Below are 18,476 nucleotides of genomic sequence, written 5' to 3'. Positions count from 1 at the left end.
AGGAGCTACAAAAAAATTTGTAAAAAGAATTCAAAGAGAAAGGCAACTAGCAGGCACATGAGCAATACAAAGCATGTATATGAAGAATAACAAGTACGGTAAAGAGGGCAAAATCAGACAGAGTATGAAAAGAAATTAGAATTGTAGCTAATGTTAATCCTAAAGAATTCTTTTAGTATGTGGCAAGGAAAAGGAAGAATGATTATGGAAGAATAATTCTGATGAATGCTAATGGTTGGGAGGTAATTAAAACAGACAAAATAGTTGAATCGATAAGCGAGTATACTTGGCGGAGGTATATTATCCAGTTGGAGATATTGCAGTAACAAGAGAGGCAAGGGTTTATATGGAAATAGATGCACTGGAGGTGCATAAGATATGTACAGAATCCTGATGTGAACACAGCTATAGGATTGGATAGTATACCAGCTCAAGTATTACGAGAAGGTGCTAAGGAATAGGCAGTGGCTTTGATCACATTGTTTAATTTAAGACTCAGTTCTGGGGTTCAAGGGGATGGAAAGAGGAGAAAATAGTTCCATTGCATAAAGAAAACTTTAGGAATGAAGTTATTCCCAAATTATCAACTGATCGATATCTCAGGAGTGGTGGACAAGATACTGGAGAAATTAGTTAAGGGAAAAATTGAGGAATGGGCAGACAGGAATGAAATACTATATGGAATGGGGAATATGGGTTTTGTGAAGCATAATCATGCCTCAGCAACTTACTCTCCTTTTATAATACAATGAAAAACGATGGGCATATGGTGATACTGCTAGACTTATGCAAAAACTTTTGACAGGATACTGCATGGAATTCTGATAAATAAACAGAAATGAGGATGGATATGAAGTTGCTGATGTGGATAAGAGGGTGGTTGATGGAGAGATACCAGACAGTAGTTTATTCAGGAGTATAGTCCAGTAGAAGGCCTGTAACTGATGGCATGCTACAGGACTCTGTACTTAGGCCACTACTATTTAATTTGTACAGTACATTAATGATACAGAAAATGATCTAAGGGGAAATATTCAGCCAGTGATGCAAAATTGGGTAGAGCAATCAATAAAGATGTTAAAATTTTGTGGAATGATGTAAAGAAATTGGCAAGGAGCACAGATGTCAGTTTGATGTGGCAAAATGTAAGGTTATGTATTTGAGACGAAAAAATTACCAGCTGTGTATTGACGGAACTGTACTTCAGGAAATGGAATGCATGCTTTTGGGGATATTGGCTGATAGAGTTGAAAACACCCTGACAAGCAGAGATAAGAAGGTTATTATATCTCTTTATTAGTCAAGAGCCCATCTTGACTAATGCACAGATTTGATCACCTGGATTTCTTGGGGTGAGGAGGAGGAGGAGGAACGGATCCAGAGGCAACTGACAAGTTGGCAGGTCTATGGAATGCACCTTATGAGGATAGGTTAATTAGTCAATATATTGAGACAAATTACTGAAAGATTTTTACAGGATTAATATAGAGAACAGGTCTGGTGGTAGGAGAACTAGGGAATCATCCTTGGAAAATGAGCAAGAGTCAGCAAAAGCGTGTGGACTAGATTTTTTACTTTGAGAGTAGTGAATAATTTTTTTTTTTTTTTATATTGATCCCATATATGAGAAGTCGAGGGAACCTATAGGCACTCACTGTTGTATGTGTGGGGTGTAGATGAGGACTGAGATAGAAGTTTGATGCTTTATTCTCAATGAGTGGCATGAGTTACTAGTGTTGTAGTGTCATAACTGTGAATGGTTCAAAGCAAAGTATGAGATATTGCATGAATATTGGATAGTGTTTGGCATAATGTTTAGGGCCTTCCTCAGTGGGTTTATGGACTCCATGGAGTTGCCCATGTAATAATAATAATGATAATCAGTTGCTTGCCATCTGTGCATTTCTGCACATCAAACTAGTCCTACATTTGATCTTGACCTGTGTAATTTGCTTACATTTTTGAACACGAGCCAGGATTTTCAACAATGCCAGGCTTACTAGTGTTTTACTCATACTAGAAGAGAAATTATCACTACCTTTTGTTTGTAATAATCTTCATTTATTGATATATGAAGAGGGAAATATATAGAGAAATATTCATATAACAAAAACTCATAGAGATTAAAGTCTATTAGATCAAAGTGAACCAACTCACTGTTCTTGTACCAAATGGTAAATGTCAGATGGTTCACATGCCTCATCTTCAAAACGAATATTGCTTATGTATTGCCAAAACTGTTTTCTTGGTCTTCCTTGCCCATTAGTTGGGCTGTAGAGAGCAAGAGCACTGGATGTAAGTGAATGCCTAAGTTGGTGTCAAAACCACCTCAGCTGCCTTTTTTTGAATTGTTTCTATTAGAGGTTTTTGCTGGCTTTTTTTCAAGAATGACAATACCAGGTAACCCTTGTATAACACAGTACTTATACAACGCGATTTCGATATAACGCTGTCTAAAATTGTATTAACCCTTGTTGAACGCGGCACTTATACATTCCAATAAAAACACGGTCTACAAATTGTAGTAACCCTTCATCTTTTTCACCACGCGACTTAAAAATCAATTCGCTGCCTGCGAATTTATATTAGGGGGAAATACACTTCAGCATGCATGTACCTCAATTTGTTACCGTATAAAATATTTATTGTTGAAAATTGTCCTCGTTTCTGCCAGGAAAGAGCATTAAAAATCATAAGTATGTTCATCTCAAGCTGAGCACTTTATTTTCTGGTGAGTTACATACAATATGTAATGCTTGCTTTTTTGTGTAAAAAATTATTTTTATAGTAATGGCCACAAACTGCAATGAAAGGGAAAAACCAACATTGAAAACAAAATTAATTTCTCTCGAAGAAAAATATTCAAAATCTTGGATCAGTTGAAAAATGGAGAAAAACCAGAAGTTTTTGCAGGGACTTTGAATTTAAATGAATCAACAATTCGAACAATCAAACAAAATGAACATAAAATCCGAGAAAGTGTTTATTGCTGGGTCAACGATAAGTGCAAAGCGCGTTGCTCTTGTACGCGATATTCTAAAGGAAAAATGGAGAAATCTCTAATGATTTCGATAGAAGATTGCACCTCAAAAGAAAACTCTTATGGATGGAAATTTTATTAAACAAAAACTCTCAGTTTATAAACATTTATAGTGCAGACTAGGTGTTCAATGCGGATGAATCTGAGTTATATTGGAAAAAAGTGCAAAAACGCACCTATATTTCGAAAAATGAAAGATCAGCTCCTGGATTCAAAGTTTCCAAAGATAGAATTACTCTACTGTTTTGTAGTAATGCATCAGGTGATTACCTGACAAAACCAGTTTATTAGCCAATCCTCAAATCCTCGTCCTATGAAAGATTAAAATATTAAAATGCACTACTTTATTTTGCCTAAAACATTTATGCATTATGTACAATGAAGTTTAAGTACAATTTGTAATTTTTATACTTTTATACTATGTATTTGTTTCATAGTTTATATCTTTTCTTAACTTACATGAATTACCTGAATTAAATAAAAATATATTTTTGTTGGATATATCACTGTTCATATAAAAATTAAAAGATTTTGGAACATAACCCTCCTTTTTCTATGTGATCTGAGACTCGCATAACGCGATTTATATAACGCAGCATTTCTGCGGAACCTAACATCCATGTTATACGAAGGTTACCTGTACCAGGAATGTGATCTGACCCTATGTATCCTATTACTGATTAAAGGCATGTTGTCCAAAAGCTATTAATGATATTAATTGCCCTCTGAGTATTGATGGTCCATGTCTGGCACCATATGTAAATATGGCTTGAATGGTGGTTTTGTAAAGACAAATTTTGGTATTTTTGGTGATAAGATTTGATTTCCAGATATTACTTAAGCTTTTATGGAGCTGAAGAGCTGTGTGCTTTCTTTTTGCTGCCAGTTGAGTTATCACTGTAGAAACCAAGGTGTTGAAAATCATTTACTTCTTTGAGAATGAGGTCACTGAGGCTAATATTTCTTTCCATTCTGTTCTTTAGTTTTATTGCTGTTGATTGTCAATCCAATCTGCGCTGCATTTTTACATGAACTATCTAATTGGTTTTGGACGGTCTGAATGTTGAAGTCAATCAATTCTGTTCTTTGGATAATATATGTAAAAATGCAGCATTGATTGGCTGTTTATAATAAAATAAAATAAACAAATAATTATAAAAAAAATAAGAACTTCACCCCTCCCTTTTTTTTGAGAATCTCACAGAAGGCAGTTAACTTATAAGGTATTTGCATTAGTACTGTGAGAAGACTAAGGATAAAAAAGTCTGGAAACCCTGCACTAGAAAACATGATAGTTTTTAATGCCATAGGCCTCAGATAAGTAAGCAAGTGGTGGTCCAACAGTAAGATGAAATTCATCTGCCACAAAGACATAAAAACATCATCATCCTTGGTGACTTTCAAGCCCACAGAATGTTGATTAGTGCATATGCTTTTTAACAAGCCTGACTATTTTAAAAAATACATTTTTTAAATTTTTTGTTTAAGAAACATCTATATCTGAAATTTGATATAAATTATTAGTTATGTTTAACCAGCGTATAAGCCTCTCTACAAGTATTTAATTATAATACCTTGTAAAAATAGAACTAACAGTTAAAATTGATCCAGCTTTCCAGAAGACAAACATCTTGCACCACCATTTCCATGTAATAATCAAGTAATGTACATATTTTTCTATTCTGATAACTGAACTAATTTGGATTTTTTTTTTTTAATTTATTTCTATATTAAAGTTTCAGGGCAGAAGCTACCATATTTCAATTCTGAAATGAGGCATTCTCCTGTTTTTCCCATCCCCTATCCATCTAGCTCAAAACAATAGCAAATGCATCATACAGTATATATATATATATACAGGGTGTTCGGGATAAATTTGACAGTTTCGTAAGGAAAAAGAAAATCTTCTTTGTATCTATTAAATTTAATGAATTGACAAAAAAACATTACAGGCAGAGTTAATTACAATACTATCAACAAGATTTACTCAAAATAACCACCATTAGCATCGATCACAGCTTCAATTCTGCTTCGGAACCTCGAACAAGCTGATGCTACAGTCTCCCTGGGAAGGGCCGCAAAAACTGTTTTAATTTTATCCATTAACTGGGCTTTTGTATTACTGGAAGTGCGATTGGTGTCTTTTTCAACTGCGCCCCATACAAAATAATCCATGGGGTTAAGGTCTGGGGAGTTTGGAGGCCAAACATTTGGACTGGTGAAGTCGTAGAAATTTTCAGACAACCATTTTTGACTTTTCCCAGAGGTGTGGCAAGGGGCCGAATCCTGCTGCCATACATACGGCCTACCATTGGCTACCCTTCTTATCCAGGGCTTGACTACAGTTAGCAACTCCACGAACAAAGCCCGAATTCCAATGCCAGGGTTCTTCAACACCTGTTCCTGCAGATTTGCGAGGAATTCTGCTGTACGAACGCAATCAGATCGTCTGCTAGGGATCTTTCTTCTTGCTACATCCTCGTAGTCACCATTGCAAGTCTCTAGTTCATGCCTGATTGTTTTTACTGTATTCAGGGAGCATTGGGCAGCAGTCGTAATATCCTTATTTTGATGGCGGGCACGAATCATCATGATACAAGTTATTCTCTTCCATGATTCAGGTGGGTTCCAGCTATCCATCCTTTCTGACATCTTGTATATGAATGAAGAAGGGTCCAAACTTTTAAATGAAGAGAAGTGTGTGTTAATACATGTAACTTACGGAAAAATATAATTAATTATAAATATGTCAAATTTATCCCGAACACCCTGTATATATTACTGTAAGTACCATGTATAAAAATAAAACTGTAGCACTAAGCAAAAAGAGTGCAGAAGCATCCAAAAAATAGAACATGTATACTGTTTTATTGCTACTGATGGCAGGTCAGATCACAAGAATGTATCATTTTATATCTTTTATATTGATGACATAAATGAAGAAAAAAGTAACATATGAAACTTCAAAATTAGGAAAACTTCAAAGTTGGCCTATGAAAAGAAATTAACAGCACAGACTAAAGACAACCCAAAAATTCTTTTGGGTTGTCTTTAGTAAAAAGTGGAAGAATATCTTTACTGAATGCAGACAGCACCCTGGTATCAGAAGTTTCAAATAATGAGTGGTCACTTCACCAAGATCTGTAAAACCATAAAACTGTATATGTAACATAACGCACAGTGCTACCATTACATTGGATGGAGAGATAGCGGTGTATGAGGAGGAGGGTCTACAGCTATTGCATAACCTGAAAAAGAATTCAGCAATTGCACATGGGATATCAGTAGATGTGCTTGTATAATTTGAGTCATAGATCACAAAGATCTCACAATAGAACATTGTGGGATCTTTCATCACCCATTGCACAACGATGATGAAGATCTACTGTCAGCCCCCTAGTTGGGGCTGACAGGAGATCTTCAGCTATTTGCTGATGATGCAAAGATAGACAGGGCAATCAGAGATGCTACTGATGTACAGCATTTACAGGGTGATTTGAAGAGGGCAGAAGTGTGGGCAAATGATAATGGCAATCAATTCAATGACAGTAAGTGTAAAGTTATACACTTTGGCACAATGCAATGTCCAACAGCATGATGTATCGATGGGATTATGCTTGGAGTAACTGATGATGCTAGAGATCTTGGAATTATGGTGGATAGAAAGTTGAAGTTCAAAGGACACACAAATACCCTACCTACATTAGCAAGTTAATTCATCATCAGACCACCCAACAGTATGGTGTTATCAAAACTTTAAATAGAGCTAGAACATTCTAGCTTCTCTTTCCACTCAATAGTCAATGACCTTCCTTCCCACCTTTACAAAATCGACATTTCCCATACTTCTCCTTGGGTGTGGGGGGGGGGGGGGGGATCACAAAAAATCCACTGACACAACTTACATCTAGAGCTCTCAGAAAAATTCCAGATTCTTGAAAGTATATATACTTTAACACATGCCAAAAATCAGTTACTCTTATCTGTTGATCATCCTCTCATTGAGAGCATTCTCTTGCTTACTGACATATTTCAGTCAAACTAAGAAGAGCAGCCAATATCAAACTGGATGAAGAGAGAAATTATGTTTATATCAGGCCTTCCTACACACAAATGCAAATATGAGAGTGTTTTTGTAATCTGCCATAGCACTTTGCTAAAAATCTAGGAGACTATCAGCTGATTGAGCAAGATCATCTTACAGCAATAAGTATTATAGGTTTTTTCTTTCTTTCCTTTTTTTTTTTTTTTTTTTTTTTTGCACAGTCTGTTTTCCTGTCTGTTGTTTTACTTTGTGCTTAGTTCATAGATTTATACCTATATTGATGGCTTGGTAACCAAAGTGAAATACTTGGTCTAATAATTTAATAACTAAATAAGGTTATACAAGGAGCCACTTAAAGTCAAGGTTAAATAATTGGAAGGAGACCTCCACATAGCTTTTAACCTCCCTGCCGGCCAAGGTGGATGAAATAGTAAGACCAAATTGCACTTCTTATCCATTTTATTCAACAGTTATTACAGAATCGTATATACAAACATTATTCGAGAAAAAATGAAAGAGTTTGAGAACAGGAATCAAACCTTGGAGATTCAGTAGCAGGTTCTGAAGAAAACATTGATTGATGCAGCCAGAGAGGCATGTGGTGAGGTTGTCTGCAAGGATAGAAAAATCAGAACTCCATGGTGGACACGGGAAGTTTGAAAAGTTCCTGGCAAATAAGTCAGCTTGTGCTCTTAGAGAATACAGATACAAACGTAAGAAAGCTAAACACCGTGTAAAACTAGATAAACGAAAGTCATAGGAAGACTTTGGTAAGAACATAGAAAACAAATATCAAGAAGGTGGCAAGATATTCTGGAGGTTGATGAAGAAGCTCAGAAATGGAGGAAAGAGTGCTGTAAAAGGAATCAGAGATGATAAAGGTGATATGAAAACTGGAGAAAAAGATATCCTTGAAGTATGGAATAATTACTTCGAAAAATTGCTAAATGAAACAGCAATGATGACAACACTGATAAAAAAAACACTGATCAGGCATACAAATCCACACTTGAAATAGAAAAAGCCATCAAAAGCCTGAAATGTGGTAAGGCAGCTGGAGTAGATGATATTCATCCAGAAATGCTCAAGTATGGAGTTATAAAAGTCTTACAGTGGCTGCAATGCATAGTTCACAGGGCCTGGAGAGAGGGATGAATTCCAGATGATTAGAGTAGAGCTCTCATCATAGTACCCAAAAAGGGAAATAAAACTGAATGTGAGAATTAGAGAGGTATTTTATTTCTCTAGTGAGTGTTTCTGGTAAGATTTATGCCAGTATACTTGAGAAACAGTTGAGAAGGATTGTGGAAGGGTAGCTTGGCATAGAACCAGCTGGATTCAGGCCAAATAGAGGCTGTCGGGATCAGATTTTCATTTTATGACAAATAGTTGAGAAATCATGGGAATATAACAAAGATCTGTATTTAAGTTTTGTAGATCTGGAAAATGCATATGACAAGGTGCTAAAGAGAAGCTATTCAAAACACTACAGTTATATGGTGTCAATGGATCATTATATCAAGCCAAACTTAGTATTTATTTGAGTTGTAAGTCAGCAGTTAGAATTGAAGGAAGCACAGGAGGATGGTTTAATGTTAAATCTGGTGTCAGACAAGGATGTACATTGTCTCTCCTCTGTTTCATATAGATCCATATAGATTCATCATCTATATGGATCACATTATGAAGAAAAGTGGTATTAAAAGTGATATATGAAAATTGGAGATGTTAATGTCAGCTTTTTGCAGACGATGTTATATTTCTAAATAAATCCGCTTCAAGTCTGCAAGATGCTCTGACTAAATTGAATAACTGTTGTAATAGATATGGTATGAAGGTCAGCAATAACAAGACAAAGACAATGAAAATAGGCTGAAGCATTGAAAATATCAACTGTACTGTGAATGGAAAATAAACTGCTAAACATTTCAGCTACTTAGGCACGATTTTTAGTGAAGATGGTAAATTAAATTTGAAAATAGACAACAGGATGAACAAAGCTGGTATGGTAGAAAGTCAACTGAATAAATTTATATGGACTAAGAGAGAAATTAGTCAAAACACTAAATTAGCTGACCAGTTTTAACTTATGGATCTGAGAGCTGGGTTAGAAGTAAAACACTTGACCAAAGACTAGAGACCGCAGATATGAGAGTCCTGAGAAAGATTAGGTGTGAACAGATGGCATTAATGGCAATATCATATTAAAAATGAGGATATTAGGAAAGAACTTGACATTGTTAGCATCCAGAAATGTGTTAGCAGGGCTAATCTCAAGTGGTACGATCACTTAAATAGAATGGGAGAGGAAAGATTAGCAAAACAAGTGTTCTCTGTAAGGTTGGCAGGAAAAAGACCTAGGGGAACGACCAAGATATCGGGGGATTGATACAGTAAAAAGTGCCTTAGAAGATAAAAGTATAAGATCTGACAATGTTGAAGCCTTGACAGGTAATAGATTGATTTGGAGGAAAATTGTGGATAGGAAGTTAGTAATGATATAAATTTTTCATGTAGTACTATCATATCCTGTACACCCCCTTGAGGGTAAATGTCAGGAATTTGATGATGATGATGGCAGTACTAACTACATTAATCCATCTAAATCTTAATCTTCTACTGGGTCTTTATCCTGCCATCAAGGTAAAAGTTTAGTTTGCTATGTTCAGATCGCCCAATCAGTTTAATTGTCCTTTGAAGTGTATGCATCCACTTACATATTATTGAAATGAAAATAATGGGGGGGGTCACTGAATGGTCAAAGCCAAATAACTGGGAGAAGACTTCCACACTGGCTTTAAGGAATGCAGAGAACAAACTAGGGTTTCTGACCTAATGTCCAATCCTAACTTTCATGTGTTGCACCCTGTTAATAAGTATCAACTGGGTGATACTTATTAACAGGGTGCAACTTATGAGGATGAACTGGCAATTTGGTACTGAGCAGACCAAATTGTACTCTATCGGCTTAAATCAGAAATATGTATCATGGTACAATACGATGAGATTTCATACTGACTGGAGCTTTGCTCGGTGAAACAAGGTTCCCGTGTTTCTGTTAGGGAACCAGAGCAAGCAGTGAAAAGTCAGCTACTGGAATAGACTCAAGTAGCTTACTTTTTAGTGCTTGTCCTGATCAGTATATACAAGAATAAATCCAACATCACAAGAACTGAAGATAGGAACTCAACATAAGGAGTATTAATGGAAAGGAAATCAAGCTTCCATAAGAACGAAAATGTACATAATTGGCATTACTGAAAAAGAAGACAAAAACATGTGAGAAGGATGTTATATTAGGGTAATAATGATCAAGAAAAGGGAGGAGTGGTGATAGCAACCAACACAAAACACGACCACAAACTTCTTAATCGGAAGGCACTTTCAAGTAGAATTATGTGGGCAAACTTCAAAATGGTGAAATTGACAATGAAACTTATTTGTGCCTATAGTTTCACAGAAGGAAGAAATGGAAAATTTTTGAGACATTAGAGCAGGCAGCTGACAAAGAAAATGGAAAAGCGTTATTTGTTGGAGATCTAAACAGCACAGCAGGAAGTGAATCCTACTTACTAAACGTACAGAAATTTCTGGGAAAATTTGGAGTAAAGAACAAGGCTAATAATAGTAAGTAAGTGATGGATTTCTGCTCAGGATATGGATTAGTCATTACTAACCACATTCCAACATAAAGATGTACACAAGTTCACATGGAGAGAAGACACAAGAAATAAGAAAACCTCATTGATTATGTTATTGTTGATAGTGATATCTTCATGCTGGGTCAGGATACAAGTGTACAGAGGATTTGAAACTGGAAGTGAATATCACTTAGTTTTAAGTAGGATAAAAATGAATATCACACTGAAAAGAACAGAACATAAAAGTTTTAAAAAGAATTACAGTTGGGCAGTTTTTACAAGTAAACTGTAGACTCAACTAATCAAACACTATTGAAGAAAGAATGAAACAGTTTAAAAACAAGAACCAAAGCCTAGGAGTTTCGATGGTAAACTAAAGAAAACATTGATTCAGCTAGGGAGCTTATGTCGTGCAGTCGTCTGCAAGGATAGAAAAATAAGAACCCCATGATGGATACACGTTACAGAAGTAGTCCAGGAAAAGCAGGAAGCATAATGAAAGTTCCTAGCAATAAGTCAGCAGATGCCCTAGAAGAATACAGACAAAATGTAAGAGTACTAAAAAATCATCGAAAACTTTGGTAAGAATATAGAAGATAAATACAAGGAAGGTGGCAAAGTGTTCTGGAGGCTATTGAAAAAGCTTAGAAATAAAGGAAAGGGTACTATAAAAAAGAAATCAAAGATGATAAAGGTGACATGAAATTTAAGATAAGGTTTAAGGATATAAGAATATCCTTATCTTCTTAAATCTTAAACCTTATCTTAAATTTCAAGCCACCTTTATCATCTTTGATTTCTTTTTACTAGAGTAATTACTTTGAAAGATTGTTAAACAAAATAAGCAGTGACAGAACAGCTGTAATACAAAATTTTCAGAAGGAATGCAAACAGAAGTACATATCAATATTTGAGGTAGAAATAGCCACCAAAAACTTCAAATGTGTTAAGGCAGCTGGAGTATATGATATCTGACCAGAAATGCTTATATATGGAGGTATAAAAGTTCTGCAGTGGCAGCACTACATAATTCAGAGGACCTGATCAGAAGATCAAATTCCAGATGTTTGGAGTAGAGCTCTCATAGTTGTTCCCACCCATTAGAAAAGGAATAAAGTTGAATGTGGGAATTACAGAGGAATTTTTCTACTAATTCCTCCAGGTAAGATTTATACAAGCATACTTGAAAAGAGGTTGAGAAAAGCTGTGGAAGAGAAACTTAGAGAAGAACGAGCTGGGTTCAGGCCAAGATGAAATTTTCACTTTCTTGAGAAATCATGGAAATATGACAAAGATTTGTATTTAAGTTTTGTAGATCTGGAAAAGGCATACAACAAGCTGCCCAGAGAAAAGCTTTCCAAACACTATAATTATATGGGATAAATGATACAGACAAATACATAGTCTGTATTTAAGTTGTGAATCAGCAGTTAGAAATGAAAGAAATACAGGAAGATAGCTTGATGTAAAATCAGGTATAAGACAAGGATGCACATTATCTCCACTCTTATCATCTATATGGATCATTATGAAAGAAAGTGGCATTAAACTAGATATTAAAATTGGAGATATCAAACTTAGTTCTTTCTTTGAAGTAAGTTTGCTATAAAAAAAAAAGTAAAATATTTCAGCCTTTAGACACAGCTTTAACGAATGTATCAAAAAATTTGGATATAGACAACAGAATAAGCAAAGCTGAAATGGTTCGAAGCTAGTTGAATAAATATATACGGAATATGATAGAAATTAGCCAAAAACACTAAACTAGCAGTATGCAAGATGGTGTTCAAACCAGTTTTAAGTTATGAATCTGAGAGTTGGATTAGAATAAAGCAGTTGATCAAAGATAGAAACCACAGATATGAGATTTCTTAGAAAAATTAGGGGCCTGAATGAATGTTATTAACAATAGAATCATATTAAAAATTAAGACATTACGAAGGAACTTAATTGTTTACATTCAAAAATGTGTGAGTAGGGCTAATCTAATGTAGTATGGTCGCTTAAATGGAATGGGAGAGGAATGGTTAGCAAAATGGGTGTTAGATGGCAAGAGAGCAGGAAAAAGATCCAAGTGGCTTAGAAGACTGAAATGTTAGATAAGACAATATTGGGGTGCTGACAAGTAATAGATTATTTGGAGGAAAATTACTAATAGGAGATTATTAATAATGCAAACTTATTCATGTAATGAAGCCACAGTAGCCCTTGAGGGTTCATATTAGGAACTTGATGATGCCAAGTTTGTTTCTAACATCTTCATCTTTAACATGATTCCAAAGTTGTACACCATCTGTATTTCCAACTATCAAAATTTAAATTAGAACATATCTGTGGTCTGTAATCATTAATTAACTGTTCTTATTGCTAAACCAACTTTCAGACCGATAAATTGAAATTGATTATGTTACAGTGTCATACAGTATGATCAGCTAATTCCCAAACCGACAGCCTCATCTCATTTAAGTATTAAGGTGGATGACTACTAACAGGATGTACCATGAAGATGTGAAGATCAGACACTGAGTCAGAAGGGATGGTCAGTTCCTCTACATTCTTACAGACTACATCAAGGTACCTTCCCAAATTATCTAGCTTTGAATTGTGAGAGGAAAAGCTCGATTTAGACCAAACAGGAACTGTAGATAGCTTCTAGTACTGAAACTATGTTTTAAGATAAATAAAAAGCTTAATAAAATATAACCCTACAAGTTTTGTTTACACTGCCAGGGATATTAGCAAAAGTTGTATACAGAAAAGAGACTAGAAACAATTAATTACATATATCAGATGTTATCAGCACTTCACAATTTGTATATATAAATAACCAGAATAAAAACGTTCAATTAATTACTATATAAGTGTTGGAACAATTTTAGTTGTTGCTGTCATGTTCTGTAGCATCATGCATATTGTATCCTAGATCTGTGGAAGTTAGATTTTTAATGAAAGCAGACCAAACTTGGTGTAGGATTAAGCCTTGAATTTTGTTGCATTGTGGGGGCTCCTAAGCATTTGTGAGGCTTCCTTGAACTTTCTTATAAAACAATTATGATCAATATCAAACATTTTTGTTTGTTGCCAAACTACTTGATGGCTTGTGGTAGTTGCATAGGATGCCAAACCTGATTTATGATGTCTTCTTTTTTCAACGTCTCTTATGTGTTCAGACATGTGGATCTTCCCTGATCTTCCCACTTGGGCTACACAGCAAATGCTACAAGGGCAAGGAATCTCATAAACACCTGGTTTTTTCATGGGATGATGTAGATGTCCTGGCAGATGTAAGAATCTGGAGATTTTATGCAATGGTAAAAAACCCACTTTAATGTAGCTTTATTACCATTGCATAAAATTATTATATTATATATATTATCTCATGGAGCAACTTTGCCACTTTGTCTTGATGTATTATTCCCATACAGTATGAGAGTCCAGAAAGATATCAGATTAATTTTGAGGAAAGTTGTTGATAGGAAATTGGTAATAGTGTAACCTTTTCATGCAGTATTATAATATCCTGTACACTCCCTCTGAGGAGGCATATCAGGTATTTGATGATGAACTATTCATGTGTCCCACTCCACAAGTCTGCTACACAGAATCAATTATAGAATAGCAACAAGAGACAGGTAGGTGTGGTTACATTAACTTAACCTTGATCGGATCATACCAAGGCCACTATACACAAATTTAGTCATTTGGTTTCTACACTGATGAAAAACACAAGTTCAGAGACAAGTAATTAAAACATCAAGGCTCTGAAATGAAAATTATGAAGAGAAGTTAAAAACGTAAATTATAGAGCTTGGTGGAGAGACTGTAAAATGTGATGTAACTGAATGTTTAAGGCAAAAGAATTTACTAGATTCTTCTTCCTAATGGATTTTAGGCTAGGTGGCCTGTTCTGGTCTCATGCCATCCCATTCTTGTTCTTTCGATTCTTCTTTTTCCACATATTTTATATTTGTATAATATTTTCGGTAGTCTGCTGTTGCCCATTCGATTTAAATATTCTATCCATCTTTGTTTATGCTGTCTTATGTAGTAATTAATTGGTTTTATATTCAGGGATTGTAAAATTTGTTCTTTGTTTTATGGTCCCACTTGATATATCCAGCTGTTTTTCTGAGAAATTTCATTTCTGCTGTATGAATTCGTTTTTCAAATTTATTAGATTAATACAGGTTATTCACATAATAATAATAATAAGAGAGAAAGAGTGAAAAATCAAGAAGCCATCCATGCTGTATAAAATGATGAGAAGTGAATTTTTTACATGGATAATTCTGTGGTAAAGGAATAAAATGCAATGCTCAAAGGTCTGAAGTGACTATAAATTATTGGTTTAGTGAGGCCTCCCATATTATGCTGCTGACCCTATGGAGGTGTATTAATAATAAAAATCTTATTAACAAAAATGCAATGTTTTTCCCTAATGGATCCATAATATTCATTAATTACAAAGTACTGATACTACTGGTAAATACTAAGCTCAGCCTTTGACATCTCCCAACATCTTGGCTTCATAATTATTCTTTCACAATCTAACTCTGGACTACAACCCTCGAAGTCATGTAATTGACTAAATAATATGGCTTACATAAAATTTCAATTAAAAAAAAAAAACTAAAACAAATACAAATATTGTAGTGTGAAATGAAATGTGCTACTAACCTACATCCAAAACTGATCCAAAGCTTAAATTCCTGAGAGCACCTGGAACTTTGCTTGCATCCTAGAAAAAATGAAAATAAATTATAAATTTCTGATGGATACTACAAATCCTTCACTACTATTTGAACCACTAAATAAATAATGCTGAGAAATTTTCCACTCATGAAACTGCAATTTTCATCCCCCTATCCAATAATTTGAATACCTTATCAATTCATTCGAGATAAGTAAACACTACAATTTCCTTCATTATTTTATATCTCATTTGACAGTTTTATCAAGTGTAAAAGTCAGGGTAAGCAAAAAGAAATGACATAACACACCCTGTAATTATGTAACTCTTGCTTCTCCTAATTCTTTTATTGGAATCTGATGGCAGTTTCCTACAAAACAAATTATTAGAAAATTCATGAACAGTTTTAACACACAAAACTCAAATAACGTCACGTTTTGCCTGCGTATGTGAGAAAGTAAATATAAATGGTTTTCATACCCAACTTCATACTTTCAAAAACTTGTAAAACACTTAATTGATCTTACATTGATTTTACCTGAAATCCAGTTTATAATAAGCATATTTTAAAGCAGTGATGATCAAGTATAACTTGAATGCACACTACATTCAAAGTTATGCTTATGGGCAGTGTCAATTGACTTTTATACTTCATTTATATTATTTATTGATTTTGTATGCATAAATAGATAAAATAAATCACTTCTAAGAAAATTATTTTAGTGTAATTTTAAATATTTCATGAAATACTTGTTTTGGATCTAGAATCCTTCTGGTGCATTTTTTGATAGGTTAGGTGTGGTGTATAATTCTTAATTCATAATAAAAATTTAATTTTGTTTCATGGCAATAATTTTCATTTCCAAATATTACTATTTAAGAAAAGGTTACAACCATGAAAAAGTGTAAAGGTTTCTATTAAAAATGAAGCTTGGATAAAATGTTTTCAGAATTTCGAATGATAGCACCGTTATCTTTTAAATGCAGTATTTACATGTAATTTCAACGCCAGTTTTGTTAATAAACATTTATTTAAAAATGGCAGGTAAACTGGGTATGGTGAGGAGAGGAGAGGAGGGGGGAGGAAGAGGAGCAGGCTCGCGCGCGCGCGCGCACACAAGCCGATATTATTATGATTATTAGCTTTTGTATACCACAATTATGATGTTCAATTACAATAAAACTGACGAATACATAATCTGTCATCGAAACTGATTTTGATAATTAATTACGGGTAATTTAAAAGCAAAATCAATATAACCCTAAATCTACCAACTCGTACATAATACAAATTTTAATTACTGAATTGAATGATAAGTCACTCGCAAAGATAATGTTATGAATGTTTGAACTGCAATAGCGTACAACTTGAAATAAACAAACAAATAAAATTAAAAATAAATAAATGACAAAAAAAAAAAAATGCTCAACTCTTACGCTGTTTCTGTCTGCTAAATAGTTGAATAACTCACAAATTACAATTTATAACAGTATGTCAACCAATAAGAACTGACATGGGCAACAATTTTAAGTTAATCGCTATATTTTTCAGTATGTTTCATATCCCGTATATTTCAACTTAATATAGTAGTTAAAAGTAAACAGCACTGAATCAGCTGTATGTTACCATTCCCAGCACTCTGGTAAAGTAACTAATGACCATGCACTTCATTTAGATACAGCAAAAACAGATTGCAAGGCGTCTTAATGCTAATTATTTATTATATTATATGAAGAAAAACTACTACCTATTTGTAAGCGCGAAAAAAGGAACGCAGTTGTATGTAGAAAAACGGACTTTATATATATATATATTATATGTACTGAATTCATCTTGTTCGTGTATTATATACTAAAGATTATATACATAAAACTCTTCGGACAATCATGTCATTTTTTTAAAGTATGAAAAAATTATAATTACAAAATCATGAATGACTAAAATGGCATTGACGAATTTGAAACAGGTTGAAAGTTTACCTTATAGACAGTTAGCACAATACGAAAATAAGATAACCATAATTAACACAGACACCATTCCCTCACTTATAACGAATACGGATACATTTTCTCACATATAAATTCCAGCAAATGACTTGTCTTACAATCACGAATAAAATACGCATTAAGCCTACTCCATCAATAGTACAATGCCAACATAGAAATAATTCTTTTACCGCGGCGAAAATGGAATACGTCGTCAGGGAAGTGGCGCTCTATTCGTTTACTACTACAGAGGAAAATAATTTAAAATAAATCTATATAAAAATAAAGATTTAAACAGCATCGGTTTTTATCTGAAATCAGCAATAAAATTATTTTGAGAATTTAGTGCTTTTATATTCTGTCTTAAATTATCTCCTATCTTAAAGCAAGTCAGTATATCGGCAAAACACATCTTTATTCATAAAGTCATTACGGACTCTCGTAGAAATTCAACGAGGATAGACCTCCTCGGTCTCCTCCCTGCTTGGGAGGAGGGCAGACACAAAAAGTGTACTACGTCCCCCACATCAACTAAATCTCGTAATTTGCCCGTTCAACATTGAAGGCCACTCAAGAGCTAAAGCTGAAGTCACTAGAAACATATCCCGGCACAAGAACATCGATGACTTGTTATTTCAAGAGACCCGTATGCCTAACACCACCCAAAATAGACTCAGGATCCTTGGCCTCATCTTAGTCGCTCAACGGTTCCATCCTAGTCATGGTTTGGCCATCCATTCTGACCACCCACTCAGTCATTACCTGACCTAAAACAGACGACTGGAATAAAGGTAGACAATCTCAATATCTACAATGCCTACAAACCTCCATCTCAGCCATGGCCAAACTAGATGTTAAGTCCCCCGCATTTAGTTATCTACGTAGGAGATTTCAACTCCCACAACTCCTGACCTTCTGACTATCGAGGTAAAACAACTCAGAACCTTTGACTCTGTTAGATGGAGAAAGACATGCTCCACACCTATGCATAGTCTCCAGAGACATTCACAACCACCCATTACCAATAAATAGATCTATCCTTGGCAGCTTTCCAAACAACCAGCATCGCCCTTT

General features: G+C 34.6%; 1 protein-coding gene across 2 annotated transcripts in view; it reads right to left on the bottom strand.

Annotated features, from left to right (window-relative positions):
* Positions 1-17,583, bottom strand: part of LOC150099985 (uncharacterized) — a 308,484-nt gene extending 290,901 nt beyond the window's left edge. For both annotated transcript variants that reach the window (XM_090402298.1, XM_090402299.1), the window contains exons 1-2: positions 17,397-17,583; positions 15,404-15,464 (exon numbers count right to left, since the gene is read on the bottom strand). The gene's annotated coding sequence lies outside the window, so the exon portion shown is untranslated. The remainder of the gene's footprint in view (positions 1-15,403; positions 15,465-17,396) is intronic.
* Between the last annotated feature and the right edge of the window lie 893 nt (positions 17,584-18,476).

The sequence above is a fragment of the Typopeltis vanoorti genome, chromosome 13 (genome assembly GCF_054136105.1).
Source record: "Typopeltis vanoorti isolate ZY-2024b chromosome 13, IOZ_Tvanoo_1.0, whole genome shotgun sequence".
Taxonomy (NCBI): domain Eukaryota; kingdom Metazoa; phylum Arthropoda; class Arachnida; order Uropygi; family Thelyphonidae; genus Typopeltis; species Typopeltis vanoorti.
Note: the sequence above shows the minus strand (reverse complement) of the source record. Positions and strands in the feature narration are given on the sequence as shown.